General features: G+C 41.7%; 1 protein-coding gene and 1 long non-coding RNA gene across 5 annotated transcripts in view; one reads left to right on the forward strand and one right to left on the reverse strand.

Moving 5' to 3' along the window:
- The window catches only part of LOC123970881 (cadherin-2-like), a 127,155-nt gene that overhangs the window by 48,725 nt on the left and 57,624 nt on the right, over positions 1–20,806 (forward strand). The window lies entirely within an intron of this gene.
- LOC123970883 lies at positions 18,999–20,062 on the reverse strand. The gene is made up of 3 exons (XR_006825085.1): positions 19,983–20,062; positions 19,507–19,713; positions 18,999–19,362 (listed from the first exon to the last, which is right to left on the reverse strand). It is a non-coding gene; the product is annotated as an uncharacterized LOC123970883 (long non-coding RNA).

The raw sequence follows: 20,806 nt of genomic DNA on the forward strand, positions 1-20,806 counted from the left end.
AGGCCAAAAGCAGGCTGTCGACAAGCAGTAAGACTTAACACACGTCCTGTGATCAGATGTCCATTTTAACTCCTAAATCATAGCATTAGTTTACTTTCATTAGTTCTTCTATGCCGTATGAGTCAAATGCTTCCCACAATCGAACCTCCAGGCTCATTGTTCAGCAAATGTTTATGTTCCCTGTATCCAACCATCTTTTTATCACCTTAGTTAGAGAATAAATTCACTGTAATATAATCAAGAGCTGTGTGTGTTGCCTATTTATAGTTCCTGCCAAGAGAATTGACCCTTTAGATATGAGACTGACTGACTGATTTAAGATAATTGAGCGATTATTAACTAACTGGTCACTAGTAATAATTGTATAATTATTCAAAACTACCTAGAGGTCCGGAGACTCTAGGATTATAACAACTCCGGTGGTGCCCTTTACGAGGAAATTCTGATTTTATGAATAATAATTCATAATTGGGTATCAATTCTCATAAATTTATTAAAATGCATAACTAATAAATTTAGGTCCACTACACTATTTTACTAGACAATGCAAACCATACAGAATAGCAACCCCACCAGTGTTCACACTTAACAAGACCGAGCTCAAACTTTAGAGTACTCCCATCCCCAGCCCCCAATCATTAACAGTGCACATGTAAACTAAATATAAAAGCACATACAGAGATTACTTTTAAAAGCTAAGAAAAAACAATGTGAGTATAGGGTTTGCAACTGATGCAGAAAGTAAAAAAATGGGTGCGACAAAGGTATGCTGTAGATGCAATGGAAATATTATTTAGTCTGCATGAACCAAATTATGCAGCAGTTCAAAAACTAATAAAATAGATTTATATGCTTCCAAGTGAACTGGTACAGGCTCCACGACCACTACTGGCTTCATTACAGTCGCTAGCTGAAAGATGTGCTATGATTTCAGTTCGGCAGAGCACACAATTTAGAAAAAGCAATAATGGGAAAAAGACCAGGCTCAGCATCTAAAAAACTCCTGGAGAATTCTGAATTGCAATTACTTTGAACACTCAGAATCCAGAAGATGCCAAGTACCAACCAGATCCTAAGTACCAACACAGGCAAAAACTTTAAGAAAAAAGAACCTGGCCTTGGAAATGTAAAATAAGTGCTCAAAGCGCGACATATTTTATCATCCTCTTAGAAGAACTAAAAGTAATGTAAACAAACATAAAAGATATTCTCTGTTGTTCTCATGCAGCTTCACTTCTGCAAACCAATACACTCATCCCCAATATGTTGTGCCACTATAGCCCTCAAATAAAGGTCAGAACAATAGGTCCTACCAGTCCAATCCACCAACAAAATAAATGTTTTTTTGTTTGCATTCAAGACCAGTAGCTTCTCGAAGTTGGCAATACCAAACCGGTTTCACCTAGGCCTAAATAATTGACCATCAATGCTAAAGAACTTTCCACTTTCCTCTATGAATCAAAAAAACCCAAACACATCACAGATCAGTTTGTCATATGTGGGAATGGCATGATCAGCCTTTTTGGTATCTGATTTGGGATTTAAAATGAGACAGTCATATAGCAAGAAACATACAGTTCCATTGTGCATCATTTAGTATTACTAAGATGATCCCACGGTTTGGGCTTTATTTAACCAGGCCGTATTACAGAAATTTCCTAACCGGCAGATCCTATCCTAACTGCTTGGTTACCATGGTAATAAGGGTTAGGAACTGATTTAGGAAAAAGACCATTACAGATTAAAAGTTTGTTGGCTGTGGCTCAGGGGGTAGAGCGGGTTGCCCGTTAATTGGAAGGTCGGCTGCATGTCGAAGTGTCCTTGGGCAAGATACTGAATCCCGAATTGCCCCTGGTGGTTGTTCCACCGGTGTATGAATGTGTGTGAATGTTAGTTTCTGTTTGAGCACTTAGGCTCAGTGAATGAATGTGTGTGAATGGTGAATGCAGATGTAGTGTAAAAGCGCTTTGAGTGGTCGAAAAGTCTAGAAAGGCGCTATAAAAATACGGAGGATTTACAGTTCCTAAGTCAATATTCCTTTCCTAACTTTAGATAAGAGTGTATTGCAGAAGCATCCTAACTTCTTAAATAAACTCTTCTAACTTTAGGAGAACTGTTAAGCTGTCCTAACTTTTACTTTTCCACCAGGTAGTGTTTGCTAACTTGTTTAATCCACACGGTTGCTCTTTAATTGCTTTTACAAAACAAAACAATGTCAACAGCCGGAATTTCTGTAACATAATGTTGATTGATGTAATAAAAGGATCCTAATGCAAGTCTTTGATAGGAGGAGATCGTTAAATTCAAGAAATACATGAAAAACACGGTGATGTTAGCCCGCAGCCTTTATTATTATTATTACCCTATTTTTTTTTTTACCGTCATTATTAACTTTCCCGAGAAGAGTAGCCTTCTGCCGGGGTCAGTGAGGGAGCACAGGAAGAGCCACCAGCGGTTTCATCTGCTCTTGGGACACAACAGTTGCCCGTGTCTTCATATCACTGTAGATGGACTTATTTTCTTTTTGACAGCATCCTATCCTTTTCCTTCCTATCTTCACTTAAGACTTAAGATAGGAACTTTCTGTAATACAGCCCCTGGTTCCTGTCTTTGCAAAGACAGCCTTAGACAGTGTTTGTATGTCTTTGGAAATTAGATTTAAGGTGTAAGCCATGCATCTTCTGTGAATTTTATTAAAAAGACATAATTAAGAATCAGAACCATCTCTACACAATGTTGTAAAGCTAGGGCCCAGACGACTTGGCAACGAGTATTGTTCTGCCAAGCAAAGATAAGTGTACAAAGCAATGGGAGGAAAGAAGGCTGGAAGGAGACAGAGCGAATGGGGGATACTTTTTCACTGCAAAACAATTTTTCCTCCCCTCCAGCTCTCTCTGTAGCTCAGACAATCCCTGCTACCTGCGTGTGCTGATCCATTCTTTCATCCATATTTTATTATTCTTTGTCTTTATAATCGGTATCTTTATAATAACAAACAACAGCTGTTTCGTGTATACGTTTGCATCTTCATGCATCTTCTGTAAGGGAGAAGATGGGGATCTTCCAAAGCTGAGAGACCAGCAGTGGCAGTAGTCCAGGTAAATCCTGATTTTACTGTCGTCTTCAGTTTCTTCATCATTGTTAACTCGATCATCAATAGCAACATCCTCTCCAAAACAGTTGTCTGTCATGGTACATGCAATCTTGTTTTGGATTTTGAAGTCTTCAATGTAAGCATAGGACAATGCTTTTGCCAACACATCATGTGTGCTCCTTTGATATGAATGCAAGTGTTGCAGAGCTTCTCTGAGACACATCACTTTTGTAATTGTGATGCCTGCAATGTCATCGCTTTGTTACATGTGTGTTAATGAAAAGGAGAAAACACCAGCATGACAAACATGTATGAGTTTTTACAGTCCCCACGTGGTATTTCTGTCAATGCAGCATTCTTCAATGTACAGAGTGTGTTTTGAATATTTGAGCAACAAGATGTACATGGAAAAAAGCTTTGGTACATCAGGATCTGCATGTTTTTTAAGCATCTCAGCTATGTGAACAGTGGACACTTTTGCTTCACATGTGAAGATTAAAATTTTATTAAAAAGACATAATTCAGAATCAGAACCATCTCCACACAATGTTGTTAAGATAGGGCCCAGATGACTGGGCAACGAGTATTGTTCTGCCAAGCAAAGAGAAGTGTACAAAGCAATGGGAGGAAAGAAGGATGGAAGCAATGAGTGAGAAAAGAAAGAAAAAATGCTGGAAGGAGACAGAGCGAATGGGGGATGTGAGGTAAGAGTGGGCGTGGGATAGTGTAGATGATCAGAGATGGCCTCCCACTGGGCCTGTTAACAGACGACAACAGAGGCAGCCAATTATAGAGAAATCACTCACTTAGCATCGCAGCCATGCCTTGCTGCAGGAACAGGGTGAGGGTGGGGGTGTAGTCTAACTTTGTCTTCTGCTTTGGGCCCATCTCATACTCATGAATAATTCATCAATCCTCACCAATCATTTCCATTCCGATTCATCTTCAGCCTCACTCTCAGCCAAAAATACCCTAATATTATAGTCATGCCGAGTCGGTGTAGTAATGTTTTCAATGATATTTGGAGGGGATTTAAATCAATCTTATCTTCAACCAGGCGTCAGTATGGCGCCACAGACACAGACTCAGAGTTGCTATCAGTTTAAATGGTCTGCAATGAAGCATCAGGCTTCACTAAATCTGTTAGACATTATTAATTACCTGCTCACTAATGCAATAACTAACATGAGATTCAATTATTCCAACAGAGCATAATCTCATTACTTTCAGACACTATTACAATTATAATACCAAATATAGCCGCCAGTCAGTTGTAAGGGTCTGAGCACAATACATCACTCTGACTGAACATGGTTTAAAGGTACAATGTGTAAGATATGGCCAGTATTTTAGTTTCAAACATTCAAAAATGACAATGTGTTGCAGATATCTACTGAAGTTAGCATGCTAACCAGCTAGCCGCTACCCTGTCTCATAATACCACTTTGTACTACTTGTACTAGCTTCTTTAGTCTACTAAATATACAAAATAAACTCAGAAAGTGTCAAGAGGAAATATTCTTACACCTATTTTCAAACAGAAAAATACACCTTCTGAATTCAGTTTCTCTCTTTCATCAAATAAATTGCCTTGTTAACTTATTGTAAAACACACTTAATTCAAACTGGACAGAAACATAATAAAACTCACCAAACCATCTTGGCTAGTCTCTCCAATGTTCCAACAATCACCAGCTCTGGTTTGGTGGAAATAAACAAAAGTAATTCAGATGTAGAGGTAGATAAATATATTCTGGCTCTACACGCCGTTGTTACCCCTCTGCTGCTCGACCTCCATCTTGCTCCTCTCCCGCTTCATGACTCTGTTGTCCCCACCTGGACCCACTTTCTTCGTCGTCCCCAGAGTCGGAGTCAGTAAATCACCTCAGTACTGTATTCTCTGTCGCCAAACTTGCCTCTGTCAGTCTCTGAGGCTGTGTTTGGTGCTGGTCCAGCAATGTTCACTAGGAGGCTGCTGAGACCAGTTCTGTTGCCTGCTTGCCTTCTGGTGCCAATTCCGGACTCGGTCAGTAATAGTCAGCTGTACGGCTAACTGAGCTAACTAGGTAGGGCAGTTATGATGCATATTTAAATGGATACATGGGTACAATTGAATATTCCTTAGACCAACGGGATAACTACAAAGTCTAATTAATTTTCTCCAGCAATGTGAGAAAGGCGACAAGCTTGGCAAAACAGGACGGCAGCGAGTGGCCAGTTGGTAGGACACCAAATAGAGCAATGGTCAGGGCAGAATGCCGGCAGATGTAATAGCTGAGAGGGAATCAAAAACACCTTTTCAGAACCAAGCCAGGGTGGGACAAGACCAGAACATGTGACTGAGACTGGCTAGGTGACATTTGTCACAGTTTGCATTGGTGCCGGGACAGATACGAGCTAGGTTAATTTTAGTTAGTTACCAGTATACCCTGTCAACATAATAACAGGCTGGCATTGTAAATGAAAAGGAAGAAAAAATGGACGCTTTGAGTCAGTTGACTCGCTCATATCTGTATGCAAGTCCTGGACAAACTTGGCACCCCTGGGGGCAGACTGGCCACGTCTTCTCACTGTGATATGGGGCTTTGCTGGATATAGAAGAGCTGGCTTATATCCACACTTGTAAAGTTCTGCTATGGAGCTCCTGTACTCGGCATGCTGCTTCATCAGGTAGGGGCTGTAGTCCTCATACATGCAAAGCTTGTGATCTCACCTTGTCTGTGAGCCTCGCGTACAACCAGGTCCTTGGCTTGGAAGTGGTGGAATCGTATGATAACATTGTGGCCTCTCTCCCGGCGCTGGCTTGGCAGCAAGGATTTGATGAGCTCTGTCTAGCTCAGGAGGGGAAGTGAGGACATCCGTGCCAAAGATGTCAATGAGGAGTTGGGAGAAGATTGGTCGAGAGCCTTCAATCACTTCAGGAAGGAAGATGACCCTGAAGTTTGGTGCCTGCTGCTTCCTGCCATATTAGCAACCTTAGCTTTGAATGACTCGTTGTCCTGCTGCAGAGTGGAACACGCTTTCTAGAGTTGTTGGAGATGGAGGTCCACCTCAGTGGTATTTTCTTCCAAAGAGTCAATCTGTTGGCCATGTCCTGTAACTGTGGTGTATAGCTTATCCAGTGTAGTTGCCATTAAAGTCTGCAGCCTGAGCCATTCTTTGCTCTTCTAATAGCAAACTAATCTCTGCCATAGTAGTGCAAAAGAACCATATTTTTCGTGTTTTCTCTTTGATTTAGACATTGCCGGTCTTGGTCTCGAGACCACTTTTTGATGGTCTTGGTCTCGTCTTGGACTCGGCCCCATTTGTACTTGGTCTTGTCTCAGTCTCGGACATTGAGGACTCAGGATGTTATTTCAAGACCAGTCAAAACCATAACTTTGGGAATATCAATAAATTGCTCTTGTATTGTCTGATTTATTTAACATCCTAACTTTGATTGGATGTATAACGCATTGTTTCAAATTCAATTGTCACCCCTCCCCACCATGGTAAGCATGGAAAAGGAGTGTTGAATAAAGATTTGTATGTTGATTTCAGCTCATAGTGTTTGTATGTGGGTGTTTTTATGGGAATGTGGATCTTTCAGATCAATTTGAAAAGTACATATGATCTCGTTCCACATTTTTTTGTTTGTCATCGTCTTCCCTCAGTGTTGGTCTCGACTTAGTCTCAGCCCCTAAAAGTCTTGGTCTTGTCTCGGTCTCGATAAACTCTGGTCTTGGTCTTGAGACTTGGCATTGGTTTTGGCGGACTACAACACTACAGAGACGTTTGTACAGACAGTGACCGTTTACACGCCTATTGCAAGCAAAGATGCTCAAAAAGGAGAGGTTTTAAGAGATGGCTGGAAGTGTTTTGGTGGAAGTCAGCTGCAAACACATGTCTACAGCACACACCACATTCTGGAAGTCTCCCCTCTGTTCCCTTATTGACATCATTGCATGACATGTATAATCAAGTGTAATGAAATCATTAAGAGCATGTCATCCATTTTAAAATGGAGATAAATACTTTTTTTTATTACAAATACAACGTGAGTAAAAGGATAAATGCAATTTAAGAAGTGATTCATTCTGAAATATCAGACAAATACAATTTCAGTATGTAGAATTGTGAATGAGTTTCAGTAGATAAAATATAAAGAAAATGTAAATTCACAATAACGGGGAGATTTACAAATTCACAAGCTGGTGCTAAACATTTTGTCCTAAAAACAGAAATGTAACTGTATAACAACTAACAACCATAGACAATTTGGGCCAGTGGCACACAACACAAATAAAAGATCATGTAATATCCATATCCAAGGAAGGTTAAAATCAAGGGCAACTGGATTGGTTAAAGATACTTGAAGATGTTTCAACTGTCATCTGAAGGGCTTTGAACTGAAGAAGTCACCTAACCATCTTCAAGTATCGTAAAACCAGTACAGTTCTTTATTTTAACCTTCCTTTAATATCTATGACCTGGATCACTAGGAATCTTCACAGACATCACATAACATTGGTCTCAGCGTAATAGAAGACATGATTCTTGTTAGAAAGTGAAGAGCAATTTTATGATGCATCAGAGAAAGGACCAATCCAAAAATACACAATTTTATTCTCTCAGCTACCCAGTCCAGCGTAGGCTCACAGCTCTCTCCCCCAGTGACCAGGTCCGCCTTGTATAGATGACACTCAGCTGGCTTTTTGTTCTCTATATCGACAAATCTATACTCACTCTCACAGTTAGCATCCAATCACAAGGACGCGTCCAAGTAAGGAGCACTAGCCAATCACATCACCGTAGGGGGGCGAGGGTTACAAGGTGGTGATGGCGCAATGGATAAGACGCCTGCCTTTGGTGTGAGAGACCCAGGTTCAATCTCCCATCCACCAAATCATCCACCAGACTGAGCAAGACACTTAACCCCTAGTTGCTCCAGACATATATAGCAAAGTCACTTTGGATAGGATAAAATCATCAGCTAAATGAATAAATGTAAAAGGGTTCCCACGTACCCATTAACCCTGGAATGGATAAGTGGTTATAGAGAATGGATGGATGGAATTTTACAACTTGCTTTGCTGCCCACAAAACCCATAATTTCATCTTAAATCAATCCAAATTGGTGATCTAGGTTTTGTAGCACTATTTTCCTCGTAAATTTAATTCTAGTCCACTGTCTCCAGACAAAAGTTTATCCAGTTTTTGTATTTTAAACTGGTTCATGTCAAACTTTCTTCACATGTTGACAGTACTTGAGCTACAAGAGCTTCGTCTTCATCTCTGTCACTGAATGTGCCCTTTTGACTCTGGAGTTGAAATTCTGTCCGTCCATGACTCTCCCACACCCCTCCTTCAGCCAGAGCTGCTATGTTAATCAAAGCATCTCAATGGTGCATACAAATACACTCAGACTGGCTTAGAGGCGCTCACCTGCACAAACAGGGAAAATGCACAAAATGTCAAAAGAGCAGTCTAGCCCTGACTTTTATGAAAGTACATTTCAGTTTGTGGGGGTAGATTCAGATTTTTTTGTGTAAGAGAGGGGGCTGCAGATGATGAAGAGAAGTGGCTCTGAATAAAACATTACATTTACTGGGATAGTTTTTCTTGCATAAAGAAGATTTCTTGCTCTCTTTCTGCAGGGAGCCATGTGAGCTGAGCACAGCAAGGACAGAAACATGCGCTCTAGTTTCTAGCCTTTTTAAACATTAAAAAATCTACTTCTGCTTTTAAAATGCTGTTTAAACATTGATAACAAGCGTCCTGAGGAAATCAATGGCTGAGTGATATTAACCTAATTCTCTCTAACAGAAACCCTCTTTGGGAAACTCCTTCTGTTCTCCAACTCTCTTACACAAGTCAAACTCAAGGCTTCTCGCAGACATCACAATTGCATGTTTTCAAGGCTGAATAAAAGTTTGGAGTCCGTGAAACAGAATAGAGATGTTTGATGTGAAAGATTCGGCTTAGTGAATTCAGAGCTGCTCGCCTCAGACAGAGCTGTTACTGTAGAGTTTTGCCCTCCTCCCTGGCTAATGTTGCAGTGGTAATGAAGCCTGATACTGAGTCAGGATCTGCAGTTCACAGATGACCCCGTTGTGCAGCATTTGGTAGCCCTCACTATAGCCCTCGTGACCACTGGCCCGTGGCAGCATGTCACCAGCTGAACTGGGTGGAACCTTCATGTAGAAATACTGGGTTTGAGCAGCTGCAGATCTGGTTTTCTATTGTATAAAGTAAAGTGTCTGCTTTTGTTTTCTGTTACATGGGCCTCTGAGAGAAGACTGTTTAAATGGGTCAGGCAAAACTCCAGTATTTTATTCTCAAGTCTCGTGAACATGAAAATGCAAACGTGAGGCACATGTTCAGATGGTGATGATGTATTCTTGCTCTTTAAAAAATGCATCATGGTATTACTGCTTAATATCATATCAAAGCAATGTAAATCCCAGAAAATCACTGCTAGCTGCAGTAGTCTGTCATCTAGCACTTTGTGAAACGTATGGTTCTAGAAACTTGGTGACATGGTGGCTACTCAAAGAAGCACGGAGGAATATTGCTCTGCCATATTTGGTGTGACAGCGCCTACTGTGTGTCTGTGGTTGAAGCCAGGGCAGAATCTCAATCAAGTCTCCTACAAGAACTCTACTCACTCACCTTGCCAAAACGCAGTACCTGCTCAGTCAGTCTGCGTTTCCAGTACCTAATCTAGTCTCATGAAGCTATACTAAACCAATTATCTGCATTTTTGAGAGAGGCTGATAATATATTCCTCCTTCATGCAATATTACAGAAACTAGTATGTATATGCATACAAATTCATTTGACAAGATAAACAAAGCAAAACACAATCAAACTTACTAAGACTAAATGAAGACAAAGGTGTGTGTGTGTGTGTGTGTGTGTGTGTGTGTGTGAGAGACTATCTTTGTTCTGCCACCTGTATGGCTCGGCGTCAGTAACGGTAAAACAGGTTAGTTAGCATACAAAGACTGTGTGAAGCATAACATTAAAATTTTTGTGTTGGCTAAGAACTAATTACTCAATAATCTCACGTTAATGATGACAATAAAACCATCAATGTACAAGTACATGTACAAAAGCTATACCAAGTGTCAAGTAGTCAAGTAAAAATTAAGCAATGTAAAGCTCTATAATGCTTTTGGGTCTCATTTATAAACATAACAGATTTGTAAGGATCCTACATATAAAGGATGTGTAGGATCCTTACTGAAAGTGTATGTGCACTCAAAAGCTAAAACTGGTGTTCGTCAAAATATATTCAGACTTATAAAACCGTGCATATGCACACCTGTAAGCAATGTTCCTTTTATAAATCATCACAGATCACCTACAAGTTTGTGTACGTGAATGAGGAATGCAGCGCAAACCATCAGGAGGCTCCACAACTGAGCGTGCACAAGTGTGGACCTCATAGCACATTTTCTCTGCGCTCTGTGGATTTAAAAATGGGCTGAGGAGCCAGCATTATATTTAGAATAAATTTTTGATTTAAAATTCGAGTTGAATTTTTACAAGGTGTTTATGAAACATTACTCAGTACAAGCGCAAATGACACTGCTGGATTTTGTCTTCATGACAACGTGAGTCTAACGTATGATATGGAATGAAATTATGCATAAGAGGAATCAATACTTTCTTCTCTCATTTACTTTCTACAGTCTGACTTCAGTTCACAAACTCACCTTCTATGTCGCCAATTCCCCTTTTCTCTAGCACATTCTCCTGTCAAGTTTGTTTTTTATAGATCACAACCTTTGTGTGGGAAGTGGCATCCGGACATTTCCAGCTCTGTTTTTTGCAAACACACCATTTATAAATGAGACCCCAGTTACGTAACAGTCCATAAGGAAGACAGTTGCTTTGGCCTGCTAGATGTTAGCTGGCAAGTCCGTTGTGTATTCAGACAGGTGGGGAAGAATTGTGTTTCAGTTGCCCTCTTTTGCTGTGTCGCGTTCCTATTATATAGATGAGAGGGCCTGGTCGCTCTGTCTGTTTCCTCAGAGTTAGCTGGCTGGCTAACTTCGCTGGTTGCAGGGATCTTAAGCGGGACTTTATGAAGCTACTGGAAAGAGAGAGAATGCCGCTGTGCTACGAGTTCAATTCAATTTTATTTATATAGCGCCAAATCAGTTATCTCTATCTGAGCGCTTTTCAGAAAAGAGCAGGTCTAGAATGTACTCTGTGATGATATTTACAGAAACCCAACAATTCCAAGGAGCAGCACTAGGCGACAGAGGCAAGGAAAAACTTCCTTTTAAGAGGCAGAAACCTCGAGCAGAACCATGGCTCAGGGTGGGCGGCCATCTGCCTCGACCGGTTGGAGTGACGTCAAAGTCACATCAATTCCGACCTGATTGTCCAGACGGAGGTCGCATTTAAAAAGAACCCATCTGTATCAGATTTGGACCACATATGAGAGTGTCTCAAATCTGAACTGGAAAAGATTATATTCCATGTGGCTTGGCCTGTTCACACTGTTATGTATGCAAATGTCATCTGTGATGTCCCTGTGATCCCAACACCCATAAGCTGTGTATTAAAAAAAATAATAATAATTATTACTCAGGCCTCAAGCCTTAACACTAAAGCCTCGAATATACTGTGCGAACAGCAGACTACTTCTATTTATACTTTTTGTAGTCAGCTTGGTGGACCCATTACTTACATGCACAGTAGATTGGCGTGTACAGTAAAAATGGTGACTTTCATGCAAGAAGAAGAGGAGCTGCTTTGTCTGCTGTACCATAATCACAGAAAAAAACAAAAACAAACAAAAGAGCTAGAAAGTGGTGTGTGTGGCCGCTTAATGACAACAGGAAAGATGGAGAGTTCATCACGTTGGTGAAGGAGATGCCTGCAATGGAGGAGGAGAAGCACCATCATTACTTTAGGATGTCCACCGCCAAATTTGATTTCCTTGCCCGCAGCATCGGTGAATGGATCCGACACCAGAAAACACACCAAGCTCCGATCAATGTGGCAGAAAGGTTAGCAGTGACTTTTCACTATTTACTGTAGCTACTGGTTGTTCTCAGGTGTAGCTGCAAGTTACAGACTGGGCAGCTGAACTGTATCAAAGATCATTCCCGAAGTGTGCAAGGCCATTTGGGACACTCAGCTGGGATTCGTCCCCTTCCCGTCCCAGACACAGTGAAGCGACATTGCACAGGATTTCTAAAGAATCTGGAACTTCTCTCTGTGTCTTGGCGCTATCAACGGGAAACATGGAGTCACCGGTGGCGGTGATGGGGTGGAGCTCCTTGGGGAAATGGAGTCTTGTGCGGTCAGCGGTGTTGATTGTTTCCAAGTGGAGTACAAACATGTCGCTGCCTTATTCTGCCTGTTATACATTTAAAAAATTGTCAGTTATTTAAAATCCTACAAAATAGTATTGTAAAAGTTCATTATTTCTGGCTGGCATGATTTAGGACAGAAGCATAAATATAAATGTAATTTTTAATTACTCTAAATAGGTAGGTACATTTGTCACAATATAACAGGTTATAGAGTTTTCTCTAAAGAGTAACACATTTAACCATATTCTACATAATATCTAAGAAATGAAATGAAAATTAAGTTAGTCACAGGAAGTTTACCCAAAGTGTTGTTCATAAATCCAACAACACTACATCCACTTCACAATGGTTTCCAACAACCAAACAAACATAAAAGGCATAACTCTTATTCACATTACCTCTGCTGGAAAGTTTGAGTCTGTGTCCCGGAGTTTAACGCAGTCGGACAGCCAGCTCAAGAGGGAAACAAATGCGCATACCCCCTCTAATGACGATTTTTTTTTTTGGCCTTAGCCATGAAGAAAATGTTTAGGGGTTACAAAGGCAGATATGTCTGATGCTCTAGGGGTTAAAGGCACTTGCCAGTACCCTTTAAGCAAGTCAAGTTTGGTGATATAAGTGACATGACCGATGAGTCTGGTACAGTCACAGCATTAACCTTTCGAAAATCTGTGCAGAAATGGAGAGTGCCATCAGACTTGGGAGCCAATAAGCATGGAGAACTCCAGGGACTACGACTAGGCTTAGCCAAACCATTTGCCAGTAGGTTTTCAACCTCTCTCTTCATGATCTCTCTTTTACTGAGGAGACAGCGGTAAGAGTGTTGCTTAATGCGGGACACAGAGCAGATATCAATGTCATGCTGTAACATGTTGGTACAGGATGGCACATCACTGAACAAGGTAGAGAAGGAACAGAGCAGTTGTATCATGTCGTTGCACGGCTGTACAGGCAGATATGACAGTTGTGACTCAATGTTAGATAGGAACTCTGACCCTCACTAAGCACTGTTTAATCATCATCGTCATCTTCATCATCCGAAGCCTTAGAACAGACCAAAACAATGGGACTCCTATCAGGTGCGGCAGTCTTTGGTGTCATCCCCTGCCTTGCAGGTTCAGCAACCCTGGACTGATAGGGCTTCAACATGTAACCGACAAATCAATATTTTCAGCCTGCTTAAGTGCCTGTGCACAGGTCAAACAACTAGCTGAAAACACTGGAGGGTGTTGCTGCGCTAAATCATCAGCCTCAGACGTGGCAAGTATGGGGCAATCCACCACCTCAGGAGTAGGGTACACTTTTCCTCCTGCAATGTCATTACCCATTATAAAGTCCACTCTGTTAGCAGGAAAACATGACAAAACTGCCACAGGAAAAACACCAGTCTTTAGCTTGGAACTCACATGCACCAGATGGAGAGGGGCAGGTACAAAGCTCATGCCAATACCCCTGACTATAGTGCTACTGTCACAGTCAGACTCCTTACTCAAAGGCAAAGCACTGGAAAGAATACAGGACTGAGAGCCCCCAGTGTCCCGCAGCACACTATGCTGAACGCAGGACGCTGATCTTCCAGCCTTCCTGTAAGGGACACAGACACCTGGAAGCTTAAAGAGGTGGTATTATGCTCATTTTCAGGTTCAAAATCTTAATTAGGGGCTGTACCAGAACAGGTTTACATGGTTTAATTTTCAAAAAACACCATATTTTTCTCATACTGCACATTGCTGCAACTCCTCTTTTCACCCTGTGTGTTGTACTCTTGAGCTACAGAGTGATGCATCTTAGATGCACAAAATCTTTGTTGAGAGTTGCACATGCGCTGTTCCCAGGTAAGGACTACTAGCCAATCAGAAGCAGAGAAGGGCGGGTCGTAAGAAACAAGGTAGTGTGATCCAAATCAAAGCCGCTTCAGACTGAGAGCGTAACCTAGCAGATGTTATAAGTTACTCACAAGTCCACAACCACACAACATCATTGTTCCACATCTTACAGAGTCAGAGTTGCATTGTCTTTTAGGACTGAACGTTGAACTGTTGCCGGTGTTCTGACGATCTATGCTGCCTTGCCGAAAAATGCTGCCATAGCACAAATCGATAGACTCAACTCTACTCAGCCCTGCTCCGTTTTCGCGACGTAATGTTCAATGCGATCACCAGCGATCCACACAGCTTTCTCTTTATTATGTTAAAACGTATCAACATTCCTCAGAATGTAAAGACAGATAAGCGGTATGAAAAGCTTCCAGCTGTGTTTTCCTCTGCAGCGGTCTGTGTGACGGCGGGAGCAGAGGGCTCTGTGAGCGGGCGGCTGGCCGGCCTCACACGCTCCTCCTGCGGGTTGGCGCAGGCTTCCCCCACAGCCACTTGCGGAGCTCCTCAACTCCGAAAATATTCAAGCACATTTTTGTTCCATCACTTCTCGTAAAACTGTCAATATTTGAAATCTACACAGCTGATTTCTCACCTCAAAACTTCTCAGAAGTGGATTTAGTGATGAAATTCCATACGAAAGCTGTAAAATATAAAACTTTCTGTTGCTGGCCTCTGTCTGGTGCAGCAATGATGATGCAGTGAATATTCTCTCTGACCAATCAGCAGTCTGTCGTGTTTTCACGTTACATTTTAGTTTCCCTCAGCTCGTGTGGAACCTCGACGGAGGTGAGGTGATACAAAAAAAATGACCTGGAAGCAGGTACAGGTCCAACATTTCTACAATGGAAAACCAAACAAAGGCGAGTCGAGCCAAAGGGCCTCCGCTCAGACTAGCTTGGTCTGAGGGCGTGACCGCTTGGCAAGCTTTATGACGCATTTGCATTGTGACGTCACAAGTAAAGGAAGTGAAGGGCTGCACTACAAACGAGCTGTTTTCAAGCAGTTCAGAGCAGAGCTTTCTGTGGGAGATGGGAACTCCCTTTGGGCTGGACTTAGGTTTGCAAAGTGAAAAAGCCCAGTTACATGCACAAAAAAGATATACAACTCAATAAAGGAGAGGGAAAAAGCTAAAAAGCATAATACCACCTCTTTAAGGGTTTAAAAAACCTGTTAAAAACAGACGCCCCCGATACCGGGGCTTAACGAGTTTTTGCTCCTACCACTCCACAGAGTGTGAGCACAACCTAACTATGCTGTACATCCCCGTAACCGGACAAAACTCCACAAAAAAGTCATTCTATCCATAACAAAACACACATGAAACACAAATCAACTGACTAACCTTATAGTAAAACACAGTCTGTCTGAACAAAGTCCATGCCAGTAGTCACAGCACTCCTAATATCTCTAATGTTACCCTATCAATACAAACGACCACTGAAATGATTCAGGAGGCTCCACAGAATCCAACAGTGTAAATCACATCACTGTGCGGCCAAAACTCACAGACAACAAACAACAAAAAAAAGACTTATGTTTACACATATACCACTATGAATCGTGTCTTACCTTGCTGTCTTGTGATCAAAAGTTGTGTACAGTGCTATATCAGCGGTGCGGTTACTCCAATGCCTCTGTGTCACAGCAGCTATTTCCGACTCTGGTAACAGGCTGTGAATGAGGAGTGGGGTTGAGACTGCTAGTCCTATGTAATGCATTTGTCGGCTTCTGGTTGGCTAGTGGTGGTGTTTACATGGATTTTAGTTTACACTGCCCCTCGATTCTATTGGTTCTGACGGTTCGATAGAGGTGTCAATCATCCAAATTCACCAATCCGTTGTCCAGATATGGCTTCGCGTAAACCAGCTCCTTTGCCTTCAAGATGCACGGTGCACAGCGAAGACCGCAGAACGTACAGCAGAAATAGCTAAACCTTTTCTTATTTGATTGATTTTGGAGTCATTCTTTTATATTTCCGATAGGAAAAGGATTTCGACCGCTGAAGCACTGGAAATTATCCAAGCGGATGGCGAAGCTCCGGTCATTCCTGTGGATTCGTCTTCGGATGATGAAGATCCCGTTGCTGAGGGCACATCGGATGACAGTGACAATGATTATAGACTTCCATCTTCGGAAAGGTATGTAAAATAAGTTTTGTTATCATTGACTTATCGTGTTGGAATCAAATTACAGAGTTGTCCCACTAGTATTACTGTCAAATAACCAATTTAGCTAGCTAGCCCCATTCCCTACAATGACTGAATACACACACACTCAAACTGGTTCAAACTAGATTGTTTACTTACTTCCCCAGTACAAGCCCCCACAACAAAATGTACTAGTTACAGTGGGTTATTTCTCTTATAATCTGTTATAAATCACAATAAAACGTTAGTGTTTTCAGTTACAGTGAATAATTTCTGTTCAACTACATTATCTGTTTACCAAAACAAAATCAGTGCCAGTCCATGAATATATCTTTATAGTTTTTCTTCCTCCTTTGTTTCACAGTGATGATGAAGATTATGAGGGGCCTTTGTGGACAAAAAACCTGACCCGCCCAGGTTCATGCCAGCCAGGACCCCAGGCCCCACCTTTGATACAACAGCATCATGGTCTCCCCTTACCCTTTTCCAGCTGTTTTTCAGTGCGTCTGTGGTCAGGACAATTATTGACAATACAAATTCCAATGCTGCTAAGCAAGTACAAGCTGGGATGAAGTTTGTATGGAAGGCGCTTACAGCAAAGGAGTTTTATATTTTCATGGCCATCATAGTTTATACAGGCCTTGTACAGGTGCTCCACAGATCTGACTACTGACTACAACAACTTGCACTGTAGAAGTATAGCCCACACATCAGGTGGCCAGCGCTAGTGATATGTTCAAATGCTCCGAAGTAACAGCCTCAGCCACACGGAACATATATTTAACTATATCTGACTGTCACTCTCCCTCGCAGCCATGGCTACCAGCCCTGCTGCTACAGGAGCTGCCCGAATGCACGCACCCGGTCAGCTTTCAGACCCGACGAGCGAAGCATTCAGACCGGTGGGTGATATATGTGTGGCTTTTCAACGATAGTAACAACTGAGGAACACCAAGGGGCTGACACACATCGTGGTGGACAGGTAATGTGTCTTTTATCATTTTGATGTTTCTTTCATCGCTAGCAAACGTAGCTACCTACGCATAGAGCTAACGGTAGCTACCTACTTAGCATACAGCTAACTGTTGCTTCGAGTGCAGGTTGGTGTAGCAGTCAGAGTAGAGACGATGAATTCTATCTAGCTGTAGGTGAGCTGGAACAGCAGCGCGAGCGGTGTTTTACTACGCTAACATTAGGTAAGACAATTTAAGTGTAGACTGTGCCGGTTTAGTTATTCACCATATAGGTTTATTGTTATACCATGTTTACACCTAACTTTACGTTATCTTTACCTTGTATCTAATCTGTTTGAGTGATTATCTTGTGTCTGCAGTTGATGTTTGACTGTATGTTACTCTTTTACAAATGTGGTGATGTAGCTGTGTGTTTGTAGTTATGAGAAAGACATTTCAACGTTAGTATACATAAACAATGATGGCTAAAGTTCCCCAAGTATCTGTGTTTCTGGTATATAAGCTACCAATAATATAGTTTGACATTGTTCATAGCTAAACCTACTGTGTGAAACGTTTTACTGTAATTGGTGCTGTTATGCCATTACTTATTTTACCAGAAGTAAAAAAAAATCCTGTATGTTTTATTTGTACTGTGCCCTCAGGTCACCTGTAGTCATTCATAGTCCTGTACTTCTCACCAGTATACGCTGATCGGACCATGCTGGCTGGCCTGGATTACAACCACTGTGTCCACAGTCCAGCCAGGAGAAAAGCTGATGACACAATTTAGTATGTTGCATTACAAGTACTCCTATGCATTTTACTCAATACATTTATAAATGATGAGTCAAAAAATATTAAACAGTATGAGGAATACAGATAGACGGTGCTGATTTATTGTTTTGATTGCATTTTATGTGGAAATGCTAACTGCTCTATAAGAGAATGATGTCAGGTATTACAAACTTTTCACTAAGCTGATCCTCCTTTCTGTATTATCAGGTACAGCAAGGTGAACAACAAAAAGTCCAGGAAATGGAGCTTGACTCATTGGAGAAGGACTACAGTTACATCGCAGACCTCCAGAGTGCCATCCTCCTCCGACAGTTGTCTACTACTGAGGAGATGCCTAGAAGCAGAACCAGGAGACCTGATGATCCCCGTCAGCATGGGGTTCACTCAGGTGTCCCTGCCACAACTGTGTTGCTAGATACAGCAAAATATAAATCAAAAAGTAATATGGTTGGTTTTGAAATGTGGTAATCATGTCAGAGAGGTGATTGTGATATATTTAATCATCTCCACAGCAGCGATATGATGCTATGAAGTCTGAACTGTCTTCATAATCAGTCAGGACACCTTGTCTTTCTTCCTGTATATACTTGTTTTTAATGATGCTTAAAATGATGTATTTGTGATATAGGTTGTAGTATTTAATAACAATAAACAAGTGTTTGCATGTCAAACATTTGGATGTCATTATTGGTGACATAAGACATAAATGTAGTTGCTTGATTGTTTATGCTGCAAGTGTAAAGAAAAGGCATTTATCATTTTCAATGTTTTATTTAAAAAAAGAATGATAATATTTTCCAGACCAGGGAAAAATATACTTTGTATTTTCTCTACCCTCCTGGGAATAAAACAAAAACAATGGACAGGTATTTATCCACACAGTGGATGGAATCATTTGTGTAGCACTGTGTCAGTTAGTGCCATTACATCTTACACCCTGCTAGGATTAAACCGTCTGTATTGTCCTGGTGGATCAGGAGAATAGTTGCATATCTTCTGGAAACTGCAACTCAGTATCACGACTCTGTGTCTAAGTGCTCCACACTGCCACACTACAACCTGTCTGTATGCTGCCTGACTGAACTGTCTGTTACTCTGTCCTGGGTCTGGAAGATCAGCCATGTGTGGTGCATGGAAACCCAGTAGTCTGGATGTTGTCAACAGTGCTCAGATTCTGGTCTGTAAAGGAATATATAGTTGTTAGAACCCCAAATGGGAAAGATCTGTGTAATTGGAGAGAACATTCATCAACATGATCAGGAAACACCAGAGAAACTTTGTAGTACACTGGGAGACAATAGACTAATATTAAAATATATATACCTGTTCATATGCCGTTGTTAGAGTGTGAAGCTCGACGCAGGTATGTGCTGCTCGGCTTGCACCTCGTCCTTCCCGTCCTGCCTCTTCTTCCACGGACCCTGGCTGCCCTCCCTCCTCTACTTCACCTCGATCCCGGTCTTGTCCCGGTCTGTGCTCGGCTCTGGAGTGCAGTCCTCATCAGAGACAATGATGCTGTCACAGTGGAAGCTATAACATGCAAAACAACGTACATGGTATGAGTCTGGTGTAACTGATGGAGAAGGGAAAATGTGTATCAGCCTGTTTTTAGCTTTGCCCAATGTTACCACAGCTGTTAGCACAGCTACCTGTTGCTAACAGTTAGCTAGCCAGCTCGTTACTAAATCAAAGTTAGTATTTTTAAACCTATCCAATATTAACATGCTAGCTTGATAGTGAGCACTAACAACCGGGTTAGTTGTTTATTTTTACAATGATAAAGTTAAATGTTTTCTTACCCCTGATGTGAGCCGCTGCATCGCGCTGCCCTCTGCTCGTCCTCCAGCTATGCCATATCCAGCAGAATCGGCAACACGTGTTCACGTGTTATGGGGGCGTGGCTTTGAAAGGAGCCCAGAAGGGAGGGGGTGGGAGTTTTCTGTTGGATACTTTCAAAAAATCCAGCAGTTTCTGGCTAGTTTCTCAAACTTACCTACCTGCCTTTAAGTATTTGACTCCGCATAATTGAGTACCGACTTTTATTTGAGGTTTTCAGTGTGGTAAAACTAATCCACAAAATAATTCCTAAATATGATGTTATGTGTTTGCATGGGCATATGGGCACCCCTGCAGGTATATGGTATATGGTACAGGTATATGCTGTAACTGTGATGCCAGTAACCTCTGCTACCCACTAAGGCAGACCTGGGCAAACTACGGCCCGCGGGCCACATCTGGCCCTTTGTACGTCCCTGTCCGGCCCGCGAGAGGCCAATCATAAATTACAACATAAATTAAACTAATATATGTCGTGCGTGCAATACAACTGTGGCGTTTTTATTTTGAAAGCGCTACGTTTGTGTTTGTGTCTTCCGTGTGTACGCACAGCTCCCGCGCACACGCGCGTAGGTGAACAGGGACAAGTGATGCTAGCCAGATTACCCCAAGATGTCAGCTCACGCTAAGAAAAGAAAAGTTGATAAGGAATGCCGCGTTTTCAACAAGACATGGACTGCCAAGTATTTCTTTACAGAAATTAAAGGTAATGCTGTGTGCTTAATTTGTGGTACACAGGTCGCTGTGGTTAAAGATTATAATTTGAATCGTCACTACACCACCAAGC

Source organism: Micropterus dolomieu, linkage group LG05 (genome assembly GCF_021292245.1).
Source record: "Micropterus dolomieu isolate WLL.071019.BEF.003 ecotype Adirondacks linkage group LG05, ASM2129224v1, whole genome shotgun sequence".
NCBI classification, from domain to species: Eukaryota; Metazoa; Chordata; class Actinopteri; order Centrarchiformes; family Centrarchidae; genus Micropterus; species Micropterus dolomieu.